The sequence below is a fragment of the Salvelinus fontinalis genome, chromosome 20 (genome assembly GCF_029448725.1).
Source record: "Salvelinus fontinalis isolate EN_2023a chromosome 20, ASM2944872v1, whole genome shotgun sequence".
Taxonomy (NCBI): Eukaryota; Metazoa; Chordata; class Actinopteri; order Salmoniformes; family Salmonidae; genus Salvelinus; species Salvelinus fontinalis.
In genome coordinates this window covers 37,513,438-37,526,274 of record NC_074684.1, presented here as the reverse complement: position 1 = coordinate 37,526,274, position 12,837 = coordinate 37,513,438, and positions in this window count along the sequence as shown.

Sequence of the window (12,837 nt, the reverse complement as noted above, 5' to 3'; positions counted from 1 at the left end):
AGAGCCATAAAGGAGACTAGACATCTACCACCCCACTACCACTATCAGATTAGAGCCATAAGGGAGACAAGACATCTACCACTCCACTACCACTATCAGATTAGAGCCATAAGGGAGACTAGACATCTACCACCACAATACCACAATCAGATTAGAGCCATAAGGGAGACTAGACATCTTCCACCCCACTACCACTATCAGATTAGTGTCATAAGGGAGCCTAGACATCTACCACTACTAGATTAGAGCCATAAGGGAGACTAGACATCTACCACCCCACTACCACTATCAGATTAGAGCCATAAAGGAGACTAGACATCTACCACCCCACTATCAGATTAGAGCCATAAGTGAGACTAGACATCTACCACCCCAGTACCACTATCAAATTAGAGCCATAAGGGAGACTAGACATCTACCACCCCACGACCACCATCATATTTGAGCCATAAGGGAGACTAGACATCTACCACCCCACTACCACTATCAGATTAGAGCCATAAGGGAGACTAGACATCACCCACCCCACTACCACTATCAAATTAGAGCCATAAGGGAGACTAGACATCTACCACCCCACTACCACTATCAGATTAGAGCCATAAGGGAGCCTAGACATCTACCACTAGCAGATTAGAGCCATGAGGGGGACTAGACATCTACCACCCCACTACCACTATCAGATTGGAGCCATAAGGCAGACTAGACATCTACCACCCCACTACCACTATCAAATTAGAACCATAAGGGAGACAAGACATCTACCACCACAATACCACTATCAGATTAGAGCCATAAGGGAGACTAGACATCTTCCACCCCACTACCACTATCAGATTAGAGCCATAAGGGAGCCTTTACATCTACCACTACTAGATTAGAGCCATAAGGGAGACTAGACATCTACCACCCCACTACCACTATCAAATTAGAGCCATAAGGGAGACTAGACATCTACCACCCCACTACCACTATCATATTTGAGCCATAAGGGAGACTAGACATCTACCACCCCACTACCACTACCAGATTAGAGCAATAAGGGAGACTAGACATCTACCACCCCACTACCTCTATCAGATTAGAGCCATAAGGGAGACTAGACATCTACCACCACACTACCACTATCAGATTAGAGCCATAAGGGAGACTAGACATCTACCACCCAACTACCACTATAAAAATAAGAGCCATAAGGGAGACTAGACATCTACCACCCCACTACCACTATCAGATTAGAGACATAAGGGAGACTAGACATCTACCACCCCACTACCACTATCATATTTGAGCCATAAGGGAGACTAGACATCTACCACCCCACTACCACTATCAGATTAGAGCCATAAGGGAGACTAGACATCACCCACCCCACTACCACTACCAGATTATAGCCATAAGGGAGCCTAGACATCTACCACCCCACTACCACTATCAGATTAGAGCCATAAGGGAGCCTAGACATCTACCACTACCAGATTAGAGCCATGAGGGGGACTAGACATCTACCACCCCACTACCACTATCAGATTAGAGCCATAAGGCAGACTAGACATCAACCACCCCACTACCACTATCAAATTAGAGCCATAAGGGAGACAAGACATCTACCACCCCACTACCACTATCAGATTAGAGACATAAGGGAGACTAGACATCTACCACCCCACTATCAGATTAGAGCCATAAGTGAGACTAGACATCTACCACCCCACTACCACTATCAAATTAGAGCCATAAGGGAGACTAGACATCTACCACCCCACTACCACTATCAGATTAGAGCCATAAAGGAGACTAGACATCTACCACCCCACTACCACTCTCAGATTAGAGCCATAAGGGAGACTAGACATCTACCACCACAATACCACTATCAGATTAGAGCCATAAGGGAGACTAGACATCTTCCACCCCACTACCACTATCAGATTAGAGCCATAAGGGAGCCTAGACATCTACCACTACTAGATTAGAGCCATAAGGGAGACTAGACATCTACCACCCCACTACCACTACCAGATTAGAGCAATAAGGGAGACTAGACATCTACCACCCCACTACCTCTATCAGATTAGAGCCATAAGGGAGACTAGACATCTACCACCACACTACCACTATCAGATTAGAGCCATAAGGGAGACTAGACATCTACCACCCCACTACCACTACGAGATTAGAGCCATAAGGGAGACTAGACATCTACCACCCCACTACCACTATCAGATTAGAGCCATAAGGGAGACTAGACATCTACCACCCAACTACCACTATAAAAATAAGAGCCATAAGGGAGACTAGACATCTACCACCCCACTACCACTATCAGATTAGAGACATAAGGGAGACTAGACATCTACCACCCCACTACCACTATCATATTTGAGCCATAAGGGAGACTAGACATCTACCACCCCACTACCACTATCAGATTAGAGCCATAAGGGAGACTAGACATCACCCACCCCACTACCACTACCAGATTATAGCCATAAGGGAGCCTAGACATCTACCACCCCACTACCACTATCAGATTAGAGCCATAAGGGAGCCTAGACATCTACCACTACCAGATTAGAGCCATGAGGGGGACTAGACATCTACCACCCCACTACCACTATCAGATTAGAGCCATAAGGCAGACTAGACATCTACCACCCCACTACCACTATCAAATTAGAGCCATAAGGGAGACAAGACATCTACCACCCCACTACCACTATCAGATTAGAGACATAAGGGAGACTAGACATCTACCACCCCACTATCAGATTAGAGCCATAAGTGAGACTAGACATCTACCACCCCACTACCACTATCAAATTAGAGCCATAAGGGAGACTAGACATCTACCACCCCACTACCACTATCAGATTAGAGCCATAAAGGAGACTAGACATCTACCACCCCACTACCACTCTCAGATTAGAGCCATAAGGGAGACTAGACATCTACCACCACAATACCACTATCAGATTAGAGCCATAAGGGAGACTAGACATCTTCCACCCCACTACCACTATCAGATTAGAGCCATAAGGGAGCCTAGACATCTACCACTACTAGATTAGAGCCATAAGGGAGACTAGACATCTACCACCCCACTACCACTATCAAATTAGAGCCATAAGGGAGACTAGACATCTACCACCCCACTACCACTATCATATTTCAGCCATAAGGGAGACTAGACATCTACCACCCCACTACCACTACCAGATTAGAGCAATAAGGGAGACTAGACATCTACCACCCCACTACCTCTATCAGATTAGAGCCATAAGGGAGACTAGACATCTACCACCACACTACCACTATCAGATTAGAGCCATAAGGGAGACTAGACATCTACCACCCCACTACCACTACGAGATTAGAGCCATAAGGGAGACTAGACATCTACCACCCCACTACCACTATCAAATTAGAGCCATAAGGGAGACTAGACATCTACCACCCCACTACCACTATCAGATTAGAGCCATAAAGGAGACTAGACATCTACCACCCCACTACCACTATCAGATTAGAGCCTAAAGGGAGACTAGACATCTACCACTCCACTACCACTATCAGATTAGAGCCATAAGGGAGACTAGACATCTACCACCACAATACCACTATCAGATTAGAGCCATAAGGGAGACTAGACATCTTCCACCCCACTACCACTATCAGATTAGAACCATAAGGGAGCCTAGACATCTACCACTACTAGATTAGAGCCATAAGGGAGTCTAGACATCTACCACCCCACTACCACTATCAGATTAGAGCCATAAAGGAGACTAGACATCTACCACCCCACTATCAGATTAGAGCCATAAGTGAGACTAGACATCTACCACCCCACTACCACCATCAGATTAGAGCCATAAGGGAGACTAGACATCACCCACCCCACTACCACTACCAGATTAGAGCCATAAGGGAGCCTAGACATCTACCACCCCACTACCACTATCAGATTAGAGCCATAAGGGAGACTAGACATCTACCACTACCAGATTAGAGCCATGAGGGGGACTAGGCATCTACCACCCCACTACCACTATCAGATTAGAGCCATAAGGCAGACTAGACATCTACCACCCCACTACCACTATCAAATTAGAGCCATAAGGGAGACAAGACATCTACCACCCCACTACCACTATCAGATTAGAGACATAAGGGAGACTAGACATCTACCACCCCACTATCAGATTAGAGCCATAAGTGAGACTAGACATCTACCACCCCACTACCACTATCAAATTAGAGCCATAAGGGAGACTAGACATCTACCACCCCACTACCACTATCAGATTAGAGCCATAAAGGAGACTAGACATCTACCACCCCACTACCACTATCAGATTAGAGCCATAAGGGAGACTAGACATCTACCACTCCACTACCACTATCAGATTAGAGCCATAAGGGAGACTAGACATCTACCACCACAATACCACTATCAGATTAGAGCCATAAGGGAGACTAGACATCTTCCACCCCACTACCACTATCAGATTAGAGTCATAAGGGAGACTAGGCATCTACCACTACTAGATTAGAGCCATAAGGGAGACTAGACATCTACCACCCCACTACCACTATCAGATTAGAGCCATAAAGGAGACTAGACATCTACCACCCCACTATCAGATTAGAGCCATAAATGAGACTAGACATCTACCACCCCAGTACCACTATCAAATTAGAGCCATAAGGGAGACTAGACATCTACCTCCCCACGACCACTATCATATTTGAGCCATAAGGGAGACTAGACATCTACCACCCCACTACCACTATCAGATTAGAGCCATAAGGGAGACTAGACATCACCCACCCCACTACCACTATCAAATTAGAGCCATAAGGGAGACTAGACATCTACCACCCCACTACCACTATCAGATTAGAGCCATAAGGGAGCCTAGACATCTACCACTACCAGATTAGAGCCATGAGGGGGACTAGACATCTACCACCCCACTACCACTATCAGATTAGAGCCATAAGGCAGACTAGACATCTACCACCCCACTACCACTATCAAATTAGAACCATAAGGGAGACAAGACATCTACCACTACCACTATCAGATTGGAGCCATAAGGGACACTAGACATCTACCACTACCACTATCAGATTAGAGCCATAAGGGAGACTAGACATCTACCACCCCACTACCCCTATCAAATTAGAGCCATAAGGGAGACTAGACATCTACCACCCCACTACCACTATCAAATTAGAGCCATAAGGGAGACTAGACATCTACCACCCCACTACCACTATCAAATTAGAGCCATAAGGGAGACTAGACATCTACCACCCCACTATCACTATCAAATTAGAGCCATAAGGGAGACTAGACATCTACCACCCCACTACCACTATCAAATTAGAGCCATAAGGGAGACTAGACATCTACCACCCCACTACCACTACGAGATTAGAGCCATAAGGGAGCCTAGACATCTACCACCCCACTACCACTATCAGATTAGAGCCATAAGGGAGCCTAGACATCTACCACTACCAGATTAGAGCCATGAGGGGGACTAGACATCTACCACCCCACTACCACTATCAGATTAGAGCCATAAGGCAGACTAGACATCTACCACCCCACTACCACTATCAAATTAGAGCCATAAGGGAGACAAGACATCTACCACTACCACTATCAGATTGGAGCCATAAGGGAGACTAGACATCTACCACTACCACTATCAGATTAGAGCCATAAGGGAGCCTAGACATCTACCACCCCACTACCACTATCAAATTTGAGCCATAAGAGAGACTAGACATCTACCACCCCACTACCACTATCAAATTAGAGCCATAAGGGAGACTAGACATCTACCACCCCACTACCACTATCAAATTAGAGCCATAAGGGAGACTAGACATCTACCACCCCACTATCACTATCAAATTAGAGCCATAAGGGAGACTAGACATCTACCATCCCACTACCACTATCAAATAAGAGCCATAAGGGAGACTAGACATCTACCACCCCACTACCACTATCAAATTAGAGCCATAAGGGAGACTAGACATCTACCACCCCACTACCACTATCAGATTAGAGCCATAAGGGAGAATAGACATCTACCACCCCACTACGACTATCAGATTAGAGCCATAAATCAGACTAGACATCTACCACCCAACTACCACTATCAGATTAGAGCCATAAGGGAGACTAGACATCTACCACCCCACTACCACTATCAGATTAGAGCCATAAGGGAGACTAGACATCAACCACCCCACTACCACTACCAGATTAGAGCCATAGGGGAGACTAGACATCTACCACCACAATACCACTATCAGATTAGAGCCATAAAGGAGACTAGACATCTACCAACCCACTACCACGATCAGATTAGAGCCATAAGGGAGCCTAGACATCTACCACTACTAGATTAGAGCCATAAGGGAGACTAGACATCTACCACCCCACTACCACTATCAGATTAGAGCCATAAAGGAGACTAGACATCTACCACCCCACTATCAGATGAGAGCCATAAGTGAGACTAGACATCTACTACCCCACTACCACTATCAAATTAGAGCCATAAGGGAGACTAGACATATACCACCCCACTACCACTATCAGATTAGAGCCATAAAGGAGACTAGACATCTACCACCCCACTACCACTATCAGATTAGAGCCATAAGGGAGACTAGACATCTACCACTCCACTACCACTATCAGATTAGAGCCATAAGGGAGACTAGACATCTTCCACCCCACTACCACTATCAGATTAGAGTCATAAGGGAGCCTAGACATCTACCACTACTAGATTAGAGCCATAAGAGAGACTAGACATCTACCACCCCACTACCACTATCAGATTAGAGCCATAAAGGAGACTAGACATCTACCACCCCACTATCAGATTAGAGCCATAAGTGAGACTAGACATCTACCACCCCAGTACCACTATCAAATTAGAGCCATAAGGGAGACTAGACATCTACCACCCCACGGCCACTATCATATTTGAGCCATAAGGGAGACTAGACATCTACCACCCCACTACCACTATCAGATTAGAGCCATAAGGGAGACTAGACATCACCCACCCCACTACCACTACCAGATTAGAGCCATAAGGGAGCTTAGACATCTACCACCCCACTACCACTATCAGATTAGAGCCATAGGGGAGCCTAGACATCTACCACTACCAGATTAGAGCCATGAGGGGGACTAGACATCTACCACCCCACTACCACTATCAGATTAGAGCCATAAGGCAGACTAGACATCTACCACCCCACTACCACTATCAAATTAGAGCCATAAGGGAGACAAGACATCTACCACCCCACTATCACTATCAAATTAGAGCCATAAGGGAGACTAGACATCTACCACCCCACTACCACTATCAAATTAGAGCCATAAGGGAGACTAGACATCTACCACCCCACTACCACTACGAGATTAGAGCCATAAGGGAGCCTAGACATCTACCACCCCACTACCACTATCAGATTAGAGCCATAAGGGAGCCTAGACATCTACCACTACCAGATTAGAGCCATGAGGGGGACTAGACATCTACCACCCCACTACCACTATCAGATTAGAGCCATAAGGCAGACTAGACATCTACCACCCCACTACCACTATCAAATTAGAGCCATAAGGGAGACAAGACATCTACCACTACCACTATCAGATTGGAGCCATAAGGGAGACTAGACATCTACCACTACCACTATCAGATTAGAGCCATAAGGGAGCCTAGACATCTACCACCCCACTACCACTATCAAATTTGAGCCATAAGAGAGACTAGACATCTACCACCCCACTACCACTATCAAATTAGAGCCATAAGGGAGACTAGACATCTACCACCCCACTACCACTATCAAATTAGAGCCATAAGGGAGACTAGACATCTACCACCCCACTATCACTATCAAATTAGAGCCATAAGGGAGACTAGACATCTACCATCCCACTACCACTATCAAATAAGAGCCATAAGGGAGACTAGACATCTACCACCCCACTACCACTATCAAATTAGAGCCATAAGGGAGACTAGACATCTACCACCCCACTACCACTATCAGATTAGAGCCATAAGGGAGAATAGACATCTACCACCCCACTACGACTATCAGATTAGAGCCATAAATCAGACTAGACATCTACCACCCAACTACCACTATCAGATTAGAGCCATAAGGGAGACTAGACATCTACCACCCCACTACCACTATCAGATTAGAGCCATAAGGGAGACTAGACATCTACCAACCCACTACCACGATCAGATTAGAGCCATAAGGGAGACTAGACATCAACCACCCCACTACCACTACCAGATTAGAGCCATAGGGGAGACTAGACATCTACCACCACAATACCACTATCAGATTAGAGCCATAAAGGAGACTAGACATCTACCACCCCACTATCAGATTAGAGCCATAAATGAGACTAGACATCTACCACCCCAGTACCACTATCAAATTAGAGCCATAAGGGAGACTAGACATCTACCTCCCCACGACCACTATCATATTTGAGCCATAAGGGAGACTAGACATCTACCACCCCACTACCACTATCAGATTAGAGCCATAAGGGAGACTAGACATCACCCACCCCACTACCACTATCAAATTAGAGCCATAAGGGAGACTAGACATCTACCACCCCACTACCACTATCAGATTAGAGCCATAAGGGAGCCTAGACATCTACCACTACCAGATTAGAGCCATGAGGGGGACTAGACATCTACCACCCCACTACCACTATCAGATTAGAGCCATAAGGCAGACTAGACATCTACCACCCCACTACCACTATCAAATTAGAACCATAAGGGAGACAAGACATCTACCACTACCACTATCAGATTGGAGCCATAAGGGACACTAGACATCTACCACTACCACTATCAGATTAGAGCCATAAGGGAGACTAGACATCTACCACCCCACTACCCCTATCAAATTAGAGCCATAAGGAAGACTAGACATCTACCACCCCACTACCACTATCAAATTAGAGCCATAAGGGAGACTAGACATCTACCACCCCACTACCACTATCAAATTAGAGCCATAAGGGAGACTAGACATCTACCACCCCACTATCACTATCAAATTAGAGCCATAAGGGAGACTAGACATCTACCACCCCACTACCACTATCAAATTAGAGCCATAAGGGAGACTAGACATCTACCACCCCACTACCACTACGAGATTAGAGCCATAAGGGAGCCTAGACATCTACCACCCCACTACCACTATCAGATTAGAGCCATAAGGGAGCCTAGACATCTACCACTACCAGATTAGAGCCATGAGGGGGACTAGACATCTACCACCCCACTACCACTATCAGATTAGAGCCATAAGGCAGACTAGACATCTACCACCCCACTACCACTATCAAATTAGAGCCATAAGGGAGACAAGACATCTACCACTACCACTATCAGATTGGAGCCATAAGGGAGACTAGACATCTACCACTACCACTATCAGATTAGAGCCATAAGGGAGCCTAGACATCTACCACCCCACTACCACTATCAAATTTGAGCCATAAGAGAGACTAGACATCTACCACCCCACTACCACTATCAAATTAGAGCCATAAGGGAGACTAGACATCTACCACCCCACTACCACTATCAAATTAGAGCCATAAGGGAGACTAGACATCTACCACCCCACTATCACTATCAAATTAGAGCCATAAGGGAGACTAGACATCTACCATCCCACTACCACTATCAAATAAGAGCCATAAGGGAGACTAGACATCTACCACCCCACTACCACTATCAAATTAGAGCCATAAGGGAGACTAGACATCTACCACCCCACTACCACTATCAGATTAGAGCCATAAGGGAGAATAGACATCTACCACCCCACTACGACTATCAGATTAGAGCCATAAATCAGACTAGACATCTACCACCCAACTACCACTATCAGATTAGAGCCATAAGGGAGACTAGACATCTACCACCCCACTACCACTATCAGATTAGAGCCATAAGGGAGACTAGACATCTACCAACCCACTACCACGATCAGATTAGAGCCATAAGGGAGACTAGACATCAACCACCCCACTACCACTACCAGATTAGAGCCATAGGGGAGACTAGACATCTACCACCACAATACCACTATCAGATTAGAGCCATAAAGGAGACTAGACATCTACCAACCCACTACCACGATCAGATTAGAGCCATAAGGGAGCCTAGACATCTACCACTACTAGATTAGAGCCATAAGGGAGACTAGACATCTACCACCCCACTACCACTATCAGATTAGAGCCATAAAGGAGACTAGACATCTACCACCCCACTATCAGATGAGAGCCATAAGTGAGACTAGACATCTACTACCCCACTACCACTATCAAATTAGAGCCATAAGGGAGACTAGACATATACCACCCCACTACCACTATCAGATTAGAGCCATAAAGGAGACTAGACATCTACCACCCCACTACCACTATCAGATTAGAGCCATAAGGGAGACTAGACATCTACCACTCCACTACCACTATCAGATTAGAGCCATAAGGGAGACTAGACATCTTCCACCCCACTACCACTATCAGATTAGAGTCATAAGGGAGCCTAGACATCTACCACTACTAGATTAGAGCCATAAGAGAGACTAGACATCTACCACCCCACTACCACTATCAGATTAGAGCCATAAAGGAGACTAGACATCTACCACCCCACTATCAGATTAGAGCCATAAGTGAGACTAGACATCTACCACCCCAGTACCACTATCAAATTAGAGCCATAAGGGAGACTAGACATCTACCACCCCACGGCCACTATCATATTTGAGCCATAAGGGAGACTAGACATCTACCACCCCACTACCACTATCAGATTAGAGCCATAAGGGAGACTAGACATCACCCACCCCACTACCACTACCAGATTAGAGCCATAAGGGAGCTTAGACATCTACCACCCCACTACCACTATCAGATTAGAGCCATAGGGGAGCCTAGACATCTACCACTACCAGATTAGAGCCATGAGGGGGACTAGACATCTACCACCCCACTACCACTATCAGATTAGAGCCATAAGGCAGACTAGACATCTACCACCCCACTACCACTATCAAATTAGAGCCATAAGGGAGACAAGACATCTACCACCCCACTATCACTATCAAATTAGAGCCATAAGGGAGACTAGACATCTACCACCCCACTACCACTATCAAATTAGAGCCATAAGGGAGACTAGACATCTACCACCCCACTACCACTACGAGATTAGAGCCATAAGGGAGCCTAGACATCTACCACCCCACTACCACTATCAGATTAGAGCCATAAGGGAGCCTAGACATCTACCACTACCAGATTAGAGCCATGAGGGGGACTAGACATCTACCACCCCACTACCACTATCAGATTAGAGCCATAAGGCAGACTAGACATCTACCACCCCACTACCACTATCAAATTAGAGCCATAAGGGAGACAAGACATCTACCACTACCACTATCAGATTGGAGCCATAAGGGAGACTAGACATCTACCACTACCACTATCAGATTAGAGCCATAAGGGAGCCTAGACATCTACCACCCCACTACCACTATCAAATTTGAGCCATAAGAGAGACTAGACATCTACCACCCCACTACCACTATCAAATTAGAGCCATAAGGGAGACTAGACATCTACCACCCCACTACCACTATCAAATTAGAGCCATAAGGGAGACTAGACATCTACCACCCCACTATCACTATCAAATTAGAGCCATAAGGGAGACTAGACATCTACCATCCCACTACCACTATCAAATAAGAGCCATAAGGGAGACTAGACATCTACCACCCCACTACCACTATCAAATTAGAGCCATAAGGGAGACTAGACATCTACCACCCCACTACCACTATCAGATTAGAGCCATAAGGGAGAATAGACATCTACCACCCCACTACGACTATCAGATTAGAGCCATAAATCAGACTAGACATCTACCACCCAACTACCACTATCAGATTAGAGCCATAAGGGAGACTAGACATCTACCACCCCACTACCACTATCAGATTAGAGCCATAAGGGAGACTAGACATCTACCAACCCACTACCACGATCAGATTAGAGCCATAAGGGAGACTAGACATCAACCACCCCACTACCACTACCAGATTAGAGCCATAGGGGAGACTAGACATCTACCACCACAATACCACTATCAGATTAGAGCCATAAAGGAGACTAGACATCTACCAACCCACTACCACGATCAGATTAGAGCCATAAGGGAGCCTAGACATCTACCACTACTAGATTAGAGCCATAAGGGAGACTAGACATCTACCACCCCACTACCACTATCAGATTAGAGCCATAAAGGAGACTAGACATCTACCACCCCACTATCAGATGAGAGCCATAAGTGAGACTAGACATCTACCACCCCACTATCACTATCAAATTAGAGCCATAAGAGAGACTTGACATCTACCACCCCACTACCACTATCAAATTAGAGCCATAAGGGAGACTAGACATCTACCACCCCACTACCACTACCAGATTAGAGCCATAAGGGAGCCTAGACATCTACCACCCCACTACCACTATCAGATTAGAGCCATAAGGCAGACTAGACATCTACCACCCCACTACCACTATCAAATTAGAGCCATAAGGGAGACAAGACATCTACCACTACCACTATCAGATTGGAGCCATAAGGGAGACTAGACATCTACCACTACCACTATCAGATTAGAGCCATAAGGGAGCCTAGA